Genomic DNA, 11,433 nt, shown 5'->3' on the forward strand with positions numbered 1-11,433 from the left:
CCACAGCAACTCTCAAAGACCATCTGATAAATTGGAGAAGAGTTGCAATCAATGTCCATGAAGCAAACACCAACCTGAATGAAAGCAGAGGTCTTTAAAATATTAATATAAATATCCTTTGCATATCATGAAGACATATGGTGTATTGTCACTGTGTTGGGTAGACATAGCCCTCCATGCCTAAAATTCACTTGCTCCTCAACTCACTTCCAGCATCTTTAACTTCTTTCAAGGCTCCATCCTACTTGATTCCCCTAATTGCTAGTACCCTCTCCCCTCGAATTACCTAATATTTACTTTGTGTAATTTGTATTTACTTATATATCTATATATTTTCTCCCTTCATAGAATGTAAGCTCCTTGAGGATAAGGGATGTTTCATTTTTGTCTTTATCTCCAGTGACTAGCACAGTTCCTGATGCATAATTGGTGCCTCATAAACCCTTGTTGAATGAATGAATGAAGAATAAGATTTGGCTATGAAAAAACTAATTGAATAAAATGTTACTAGTAAAAAACAAGCAATAAAAAAGCAATATTATAGGCTCTAATGCAGTAAAGCCAATAATAATAATAATAATAATGTTAATGGGCTGAATTCACCAATAAAAAGAAAGCTAATGGCAGGAAGGATTAGAAAACAAAAGCCAATAATTTGCTGCTTACAAGAAATATCTCACACACAGAGCAGGAGCTGTTAAACTTTTTTGGTCATGGATTCCTTTGGCAGTCTGATGAAACCTATGTATTCTTTCTCAGAATATTATTTTGTCCCACATTCATAATTGAAGGCAATTGTAAATTTCAGTTAGAGGTTAGTGAAAATAAAGACTTAATTTTTTCTCATCCAAGTTCATGAACTCCATCAACTCTATCCATGCATCCCAGATTAGCAACCCCTGACATAGACTAACTCTTACAGATCCAAAGTGAAAGGCTGAAATAAAAATCTATTGTATATAGCTGAATTCAAAAAATAGATGTTGAAATCATGATATTGCATAAGATAACAACAAACACAAATACTGTTAAGTGAGACACGTAGGAAAGCTTTATTATTATTAAGGCATCATATGCAATGAAAAACATTGTTATTAAATATACATGCAGCAAATGATACAGCAACCAAGTTCATAAAGGAAAAACTAACTGAAATGAAAAAAGACACTAATTTTAGATGACTAGCATTATTCTGAAAGGATTTGAAAAATCCAATAGAAAAATAAACAAGAAGGAAATTATAGATGAAAACTATTGAAAAGACTGAATTTGGTAGACCTTTGAGATCTTCTGAATGAGAGTGTTTGAGAATATACACATTGTCAGATTTCCATGAGCCCGCCATAAAAATGTGCAAATACACAAATAATTCATAAACAAATGGAGAAAGGCAAAGCTATACAAAGCCTTTGCAAGTTATTTCCTATTTATACCCTTTACAAGCCACAACATAAAAATTATATTTAGTAAATTAAAGTTTAAAGAAGATATAAAACTGAATAAAGATCAGTACAATAGTTTAAATAAGGAATGGCATGGTATGAATAACATAATTATGATAATGAGACTTATGCCTAAATACACAAATGGATCTGTAATCCCATCAATTCAGGCACTCCCTACAAAAATACATATCAATGTCTGCCCATCGGTGCATCACTCTTCCATATCTTCCCATCAATTAGTCACAAGGCATATATCCAATATTTACTAAAAAATCCATGGGTACCTTAATATATGTTGATTTAATTTAGAGGCTCTTATTGAGTTCTTCATTTAATTTTTCTTACTTCTTCACCTATTATGAAAAATGTTGATGCATAAGCTGCAATTATTTTCAAAGAGTTCTTCTTGAAAACTTTTATCTGAGTACTACAAACATAAGGTGACCAAATATACCATAAAATGATGTTTCCTGTTGCCTTTGGATACATAATAAAACAGACTCCTCCAATTCTTTTTTCTCCTCTTTAAGGAAAAACTGTCACCCTTTAATTACAACTTCCTAAATCTTCTGGTTTCATTTATAGGAATACTATCAAGATTAATAAGATTCAGTTCTTGCAGGGATATGTTCATTCATTGATCATTGGAAAAGGAGATAATCTTCAGAGAGTCAACAACTGAGTTAATGTTCACGTATAAGATATGTGTGTATGTGTTACCTAATATGTAGATGTGCCTTATGGGTGTCATTTTCAGATATAATCAAAAGTCTGGCACACCTTTGCAGAGGGTCACAACAGGGCCATCCTAGCACCACTAGCACCCCAGCAAAGGGAGGGCAAGCAATGTCCAGAACCACAGGAAGCTGGGGAATCTCTAGAATTAAATCTGTCTTCCAGCCCTCAAATATTCCTAGTCTAGGAGTACAATGTTTAGAGCATCAGAGGTAAAACCATTTCTTTGATTGCTCGTAAGTAGATATTAGCTTATATTTGCTAGATCATCCCCTTACCACCAAACACTAGTTACACAAAAGACCACCATGAATAGCAATAATGAGTAAACCCGTTTATCCAAACAAAACAGAAAACACAAATTGGAGAAGTTCTACAGATTAGAATATACTAAAGAAAACACAGAAGTAAATGAACTCTTTGAATGGGAGCAAGATAAGATCTCAGCTCAAACCAGGAGAAAGGGAATGATCTTACCCAAGGGAGGTCTATTCTTAGCAATCTCTAAAATTACAAGTTCTGAAAGGTACAGAGCATGATACAACCAGATCCCACACATCTATGGCTCCAAGGTCAGCCATTCAAAATTCTGTCTCTCTGTGTACTTCTCTCTGTCACGCCATTTGAGAATCCAGGATTGCTTCCATTCCAAAAAGAGACATTGAAGTAGCACTTCATTGGGGAATCACAAAACATATGAAAATTTATGAAATTTAGCTAAAGCATTCCCTAATGGACAATTATGTTCCCAAGCCCTCATATCAACAAAAGAGAAGATTGATAATTTGGTCGTTCAATTTAAAATATAGAAAAATAAACAAATTAGCCCTGAAACAAGCACAAAAGAGAAATTTTTGAAAATCAAATGAGCTAGATATAATTGAATTTTAAAATATTGCCTATATAAACAAAGAACTGGGTTTTTAATGTTAATTTACTTTATTAAAAGTGAACACAAAAATTAAGAAAAGAAAAAAATAAAAGGGGGGAGGATAATTAAAAGCAACAGAACTCCATGCTAGCAGAGTTGTAGAGACATCAATACACACCAATTGCTGGTGAAATTAAAAACTCGAAGAATCATTTTAGAGAGCAATCTCCAAGATAATATACAGTAAAAGTTATAAAAAGAATCTTGAGCTAATAATTCCATTGTTGGGAACACACCCATAAAGTGTCCAAACAACCACAACAACAATGATGATGAAACTATCTTCAAGAAGCCATTTGGTGTAAGGGAAAGAACGCTGAATTTAGAGTCAGAGATCATGGGTGACCTTGGGCAAGTCATGACCTCTCTGGGACCTCAGTTTTCATGTGGATAGTGAGGAGACTGGACACTTGGTGACCTCAAATGTCCCCTCTAACTCTAAATGGATGCTCAATGATTCTATGACCTGTTCAAAGATTTCCAGGGCAGCATGATATGTTATTGGGCAAGGGGAGTAGTGGGGGGGAGTGGAAGCAACCCCAACAAAAGGGGGATAAAAATAAACTATAGTACATTAATGTAATTGGAATACCATGATACTAATAAGACCAACAGATATGAGGAAAATTAAGATCACTATAAAGATTTTTAGGTAACAATGTAAAGTAAAGAGGAAAAGCAGAACCTGAAGACTGAAGGTCACACCATAATCACAGGAAAGGAAATGTGAGTAGAAATAAAAGGATAAATAAAGAAGGCTGATGGGGCCATAGAGTAACTGAAAAGTTGTTATACTTTGTGAATTGAAACTAATTAAGTATAAACAGTTATTAGGAAAGTGTAGTTCTTGTATTCATTTTCACTGACATTTATCTCTTTATTTATTTATTTACTTACTTGCTTCTTTGTTCATTTACTTATTTATTTATTTGTTCATTCATTCATTCATTTATTTACTTATTTATTTATTAGTGAGGCAATTGGGGTTAAGTGACTTGCCCAAGGTCACACAGCTAGTGTCAAATGTCTAAGGCCAGATTTGAACTCAGGTCCTCCTGACTCCCAGGCTGGGGCTCTATCCACTGTACCACCTAGCTGCCCCCACTGTTATTTTTAATAAAATACTTAAACAAAAATTTTTAAAGAGTTAAAAAACTTTAAAAGATAAAAGGGAAGTATTTACAACAAATGGGAGAAGAAATAAAATGATTAGAAACATACAAAATAATATGGCAACAAAACTGAAAACGTAAACTGAAAAATGAATATCTACAAAAACCTAAAAAAGCAGAATTAACCAAATAGGAAATAGATAACATAAATATTTTTGTCTCAGAATAAATGGAACAAGCCTTTAATAAACTTCTACAAAAATACCTCCAGAGCCAAATCCAGTGTTCTTCCCTCTTCATTATGCTACTTCCACATTATAGCAGTATATAAAAAATTATTATTTGTGTTAATTCCTTATAATGACAGCTGACATTTATGTAGCCCTTTAAGGCTTAAAAAGAGCCTTGTATACATTTTATCATTTAATTCTCAAATGTAAGGTACTTACTATAGGTATTATCCCCATTCTACTGATGAGGAAACTGAGGCTTAGATAAAACATGTAAGAAGGTATTAATGTGATGATGAAATGCCAAGACTATTATGTTACTGTTTGACAAATTGTGAAAAAGTTTCCTGATAAAATTAAAATGATAGTTAGACATCGTTTGAGCAGAGTGGTCACAACCTGTATGACCCTTAAAAGATAAACCTCCCAGCCCTAAGCAATATTTTAAAGCAGTTTGGGAATTCTAGACATTTGAAGCAGGAAGCAGCTTTATGAGGAATGGTCCCTGTGCCAGGATGTGCTAGTAAATGTGTAACAACTGATTTTTCTCCACACACACAAAAGAAATCGTACATATGACAAACTTTTTACTTTAATCTTCATTATTAAAATTTCCTCCATCACTTTCTTAAGTCTAGAAAATAAATAAAATAATAAATCACACCCTGATTTGTAGCATTTGCCAATTTCTGAGGTATAAACGCTCATGTTCAAAATTTAACAATAGTGGCTCTGTGCAATGCGCTGAGGATACACAACCACAATCATACTATGTGTACAGGATAATTAATGCCTCACAGCAATCAGATGTCCATTTGTTATTGTGTTTGTTAACCCTTTATCTCTTAGTGTTATAAACTTCACTTAAAACTGACTAAAGTCTCCTTCTTTTTAAAAAAAAATTTAACAATTGGCTCTTGAAAGTGTTTTGAATTTGCTCCAGCACATCCCTGCCCTGCACCTTCACCAGAGAGTAGCAGGGAAATAGGTGATTTTCTCTTCTTCCTCTGCCATTGGCCATGGTGTCAGAGGTATTCACCCAGTAGATGTAGCATCCAGCAAGGAAGAGTTTAAAGAATTGAGCACTTTGAGACAAGGAGCAGAGACAAACACAGACATAAAGAGTCAATACTCAAGGAAAGAAGAAATGTCAAGGAGCGAGACCTCTGGCGGAAGAGAAGAGAGCTAACTAGGATTCCAGTGAGCATTAGCTCTGGAAATCAAGTCAAGTCATGGAGAGAAGCAGACCCAGGGAGCCCAACTAAACAACTTGCCAGAAGAGATGATGAAATTGGGTTGGAGGGAGGAAAGGTAGAAATAGCATAAGGACACCCCAAGAAGCGAGAGAACATTGAGACCCTACTGTATCACAGCAGTAAGTTTCTTTGGCCATATGCATGCTTTACATATGTGCCTCACTTATTATTCTCTAAGTTTGTGCCTATTTTTCTGTAGGGTCCCTATGGGGGGAAAGCCATAAATACAGTAATAAGTGAAAAGCCATAAAAAACTTAAATTCTGTGAAAGGTGGCAGTGGACCTGGTGACCTGTTTACAATCATAACTTAGATGTTAAATTATATTTTAGACACTGAGTCAAAACTAAAGATACTATGACCTATGAAAGCCATAAATAAGACTATTGTGACCCATAAGTAACCAGTGCATGATCCATACACAAACTTATGTTTGGGCCTAACATTATCTTAATTCCTAAGCTCATTACTAAGCAGAAAATCAAAAATATCCACCAATCAGTAGTGATGCACTCTCTAGCTCCTCCTCCCTTTGTCCGTTTTCTATAATTACCACGGGGATTTTTTTGGGTTCTTTAAAGGGGATTCACCGATTGATTTGGCTGCTGCCCCAGACAGAGGATGTAATTAATATCTTGGCAGGGATCCATCATACTGCTCCAAGTGTAAGTAATCCCAAACTGATTAAACTACTACATATAATCAATCTGGAGCTCTTTGACTTCTTCTTTTGGTATTAAAAGAATACCTCATGATTATGGGAGAGATGCAGGATTCGCTACATGGGGGAATTCTCAACCTTACATTTCTCCACAGACAATACAAGTGTTTGTGAGAAAATATGCCTCATATTTATGGGAGGAGGATGTTTGCGGCTACTGTTCTTATGTCACCTTAATAAATACTTTTGCTTTGAGCTAATTGTGTCAGTCTACTGGCTGACTGTTAAATGTAAGCTCATTGGTAGGGACACTTGAGTTTTAGACATATGAACCCACAGGGTTCCTTTAAACCTGAGTCACCCCCTGGGACTTCCCTGTAGGCTACCCCACCAACTTGCAGTTGCAGGTTGGGTCTCCCTGGGTGATGACTGTGGTTTTTTCACTCTTAAAACAAGGCACAAGCCATACACAACATGCTTACCTTCAATAGTTAACCATGAGACACAATTAGTTCAAAGGAAAGGCATTTACCGAGTGGGTAAGAACAGTAGCTACAACCTCCCCACTTCACTCCACTCCGCCCCTGACCTGACACACAGTGTCTAATGTGAGAAGAGCAGGTACATATGGAGAGTATAATAGCGGAGAGAATGTATGTCTCGGGCGAGTCACTCCTTTGGCACTTGCCAGAGAGAAAAAGATGTCAGGGACAGCTGGTGGTGCTGTGGATAGAGCACCAGCCCTAAAGTCAAGAGGACCTGAGTTCAAATTCAGCCTCAGACCAAACACTTGACAACTTACTAGCTGTGTGACCTTAGGCAAGTCACTTAACCCCAATTGCCTTAAAAAAAAAAACAGAAAAGAGATGTCATTTCTCTTCTCACTGTGTCTTTATGTGGCTCCCCATGGGTGAAGATGAATCACTCAGTATAGTCTGGGAATAGATTACTCCGGCTATGAGCCACAGTGGATTTTCATACTGATTATAAGCTGTGAATACAGTGTCTGAAAGGGATAAAACTTTAACACCCCTGGACGGTCTCTGAGACCTACACCTTATATCCTAGAATTTTGTCTAGTGAGTTGAGGAGACTCAGATGAGTAGCTGCTCTGATCACCCCTCTCCCTCCCCTCACCTCCTCACCCCTACACTATTCTAGCTACACTTAGGTTGGCTTGAGTGCAGGGGAACAGCCACACTAATTCACTACTTGAGAGCTATGAATTAGTCTGATCGTTTTGGAAAACCAATTTGGAATTATGCAAGAAAAGTTACAACATTTTCATACACTCTGACACAGTGATCCTTCTACTGGACTTATAGCCCACAGAGATCATTAGAAATAAAAGACTTATCTGAATGAATATATTCAAAGCAGTACTATTTGTAATAACGAAAGGATGCAAACAAACCAATAATTGAAAAAGCTAAACAAATTGTTTTTTTTTAAGTAATGGAACAATTATTGAGGCATAAGAAAAAATTAATCTGAAGAATTCGAAGAAGTGTGAGAAAACTTGGATGAAATGATACAGAATTAACAAAACAGAATATAGGACTAAATGTATACGAATGATCATAGCTATTATTACAACCACAAAAATGCAAACAATTTTAATCAGAAATACTCAAATGAAAAATCCTTGGACAATATTTGTACTCAATTATAAAGCAGATCCCCATTCTTTCTTTTAACAAACAGAAAACTGCTAAGGTGTAAGTTTCCGTATGTTATTAGTCAAATTACTGTTTTATGCTATGTTACTTAAGTGTCTGAGTATACACACTGAGGAGAATTCCATTGTGAGTACACTAGGTTTTGTATGACATGTTAAACCACAAATTGTCAATTAAAAAAAAAAAGGAGAGAGACACACAAACTAACCAACATAACCCAGTAAACTGCGGAGGATGAGCGTAGGGGCCACTAAGTAATGAATTATTTTAATATGAGAAACCATCAAGCAAAGAAAACTTTTTAGATGACTCTCAGTCCTTCTGCCTTCACCGTGGTGGATGGCAGCAAAAAGATCAGGGGAGATGAAGAATAGCATCTCTTTTAGACCAGTTATAAATATTAATTTAACTGTTATTACTACAAATATGAGATCTTTCTCCAGTAACCAATGAACTGACATACTATTGGGAGACATGAACTGAACCGCATCAAAATTTCCATTCCCCTATAAATCAATCAAGAAAACAAAAGGAAATTCAAGTTATATTGAAGTCAACCCTGGGTTCTCCTGGGAGAAGCAAACAAAGGGGTGGGGAAGGGGAGGGTTGACTTCACTGTGTACCCAAAGGCAACAAGAAGTATCATTCCATGGAATGCTTGGTTAACTCATCTTGCAGCGCTCATGATGAACATAAGCAAATGACCACCATGAAGATAATTACTGCTGCTTTCCCAAAATCTATTTCAGAGGATGAAGGGATAGAAAAATCGTAAGAAGGATCTTGAGAAGGCTGTCCAAACCACACCAATATACATTTGGATATATGGCGATACCAGTGAATGAAAAGGTGAGTGTGAGAGAAGATAACAAAAAATATACTAGAAAATATGTCTCATATTTTAGAAAGAAATCAAAAGCAGCTCACGGACAACTCAGAAGCCTCGTGCTCTGAACTGAAACTATGGCAAGGTGAGTGGCTTTGCTCCAGGGAGGCAAAATGTAGAGGGCGTTAACAATACTTATACTCCTTCAGTAGTTACAAATAGTTGAGCTTAATACCTTGTTTACAAAAATAATTAGTTAAAATAGGTAATTACTAAATGGCATATTCCTTATACTACCAGGGGCTAGATGCTAAGCGAACTCACCTCATGGCCTGGCCCTGTCCTGTTCTTGCACTGGTGGCAAGCTGCTCAGAAGCAGTCTTGTGGGTGTTCCAGGGTTACTGTCTCCATGCCCCTAAAGGGGTAATGTCCCAAGGTGTCTCTCTCCTTGGAGTCTCATGTATGAGTTCCAGTTGTTTTGAGTGTGGCTTTTGGGTTGGTGGCCCCGGAAGCGTTTTAGGATGTTTGCCCTGAGCTTTAGATTAGCTAATTAGGAAGATGATTTGCTTATGGATCAGGAGTACTTTCTCAGGAGAGTTGAAAGATTCTGGGTATGGTGAGCACTGAACAAAATCACCAAAAAAATGAAATTGGGTATATCTTAACAACCTGGAAATGACTGGTTACAGATGTATGTCATACCAGAATCAGCTTCTGTGTGCAGTCAGAATATCGACTGATTAAAAGTAAAAACCAACATCAACTTAGAAGAAAGGATAAAGATGAGAAATAAGCTGTTCAACTGTGCTTTCCATGTTGAAAAATACAAAATGAAAAACGCCCAAATATTAGTCTTTGTAACTATCACTTTCTATAAAAGCTTAAATGATTTAAAACATCCATCACAATGAAAAGGCCAAAAGAGTGCAGGAACAGGCTTAGCCAGAAAACATTTGTCCTTATGAAACAGACAGACATTTTAGCTAAAGAGACTAGAAACTTAAAATAGGTAAAGGGACTTGTCCAAAGTCACACAGGTAATAAATAATAGAACCAGAATTTGAGCCTGGGTGCCCCGCGGCCAAAACTGATGAATTTTTCATGTCAGCTAAGCCCATTCAATTCAACAGGTAATCTATTATATACCTTAGTGCTGTGGGTGATGACAAAGAAGTGAGACACAGCATCTCTGCCCTAACGGAGATTAGAAACTTGCTGGGAAAACAAAACTAAGACATATGAAAAACTAATAAAGGGCATAAAGGTCTGGGGAGATCGAATCTAGGCTCTGCTGCTATGAGGAGCTGAGAAAATCTCTCTTCCATTATGATAAGTCACTAGGGCATTGGTCTAGAGCGTAGGTTCCCAAAGTGGGTAATACCATGCCCCTGGGAGATGCTGGAACCATCCAGGGGTATGTAGTAGCCTCAGGTGCAATTGGGGGTATTGAATACAAATAAGGGGGTGGTGGAAGCAGAAGAGAAGAAAATTTTGAAAAACAGTTTGTACATATTTCATCTGTTGTGTAACAGAGTTAGTTGAAGTGATTGCATTATTTTCCAAATAAATACACAAAATGCAAATTATAACCTATCAGTGGTCAAGTCCATTGACAGGTCTTAACAAGCAAGTGTTGGCAGGCGAGTGTGCTGCACATTTTTGGGAAGTCCAGCATGCATCAGCAGGAATATGTGAGTGTAATGACTTGTTTACAATACAATACTATATGGTTACATGATGCAATATTGCATCATCAAAATTTTGCAGGAAAAATTTTACAATAAATTATTACATTTACGATGCATCATTTGAAAAATTATATTTTTTAAATGATGCAAATTTAAAAAAACATTAAAGCATTAAAGAAAGCAGATTTCCAGGTGGTTGCTGAGTAATTATTTTTTTTAAAGGGGGAAGTAGGCCAAATAAGTCTGGGAACCTCTGGTCTCTATGTCCCATCATTTTACTCCTTCCAATTCTAGAATTCTAGGTCCTGCCTTGCCAACCTTGTCTCTCTGATGACTTCCCAACATGAACTGTCCATCCCCTGATCTTAGGGTCTCTGTAGAATGCCTTGTGCATCTATTTAGCCCATTACTGATTATTGGCTCTGCCTCCAAGGCCTATTCCCTTCGTTTCTTACCTCTCCAAACTCTATCTTTCCTTCAAGCTCCAGCTCAAACCATACCATCTTCATGTAGTCTTCCATGACTCTTCCAGCCTGAAGTGCTTTCTCTGTCCTTTGAAGTTCAATTGTATTTACTTGCTTTATCCAACATTGTCTTGCATTATTAGTTAACTTTCTCTGGGTGTATGTATGCGTTTATGTGACTAAATCAGGGTTTCCTAACTTTTTTTGATGGGGGGAGTACATGTACCCCTTTGGCAGCCTGGTAAACTCTTCTTAGAACAGACTTTGAGCTTATTGAGAGCAGACACTTTTTTGCTTTTCTCTGCTCCCCTGGTGCTTAGCAAAGTGGTATTCGTAGTCGGCACTTAATAAATGCTTCTTTACTGACTTTGTTTCCCCAGCACTTAGCACAGTGATATGCCAACAAG

This window comes from Phascolarctos cinereus, unplaced genomic scaffold (genome assembly GCF_003287225.1).
Source record: "Phascolarctos cinereus isolate Bilbo 61053 unplaced genomic scaffold, phaCin_HiC Scaffold_2;HRSCAF=192, whole genome shotgun sequence".
In the NCBI taxonomy this organism is placed as follows: domain Eukaryota; kingdom Metazoa; phylum Chordata; class Mammalia; order Diprotodontia; family Phascolarctidae; genus Phascolarctos; species Phascolarctos cinereus.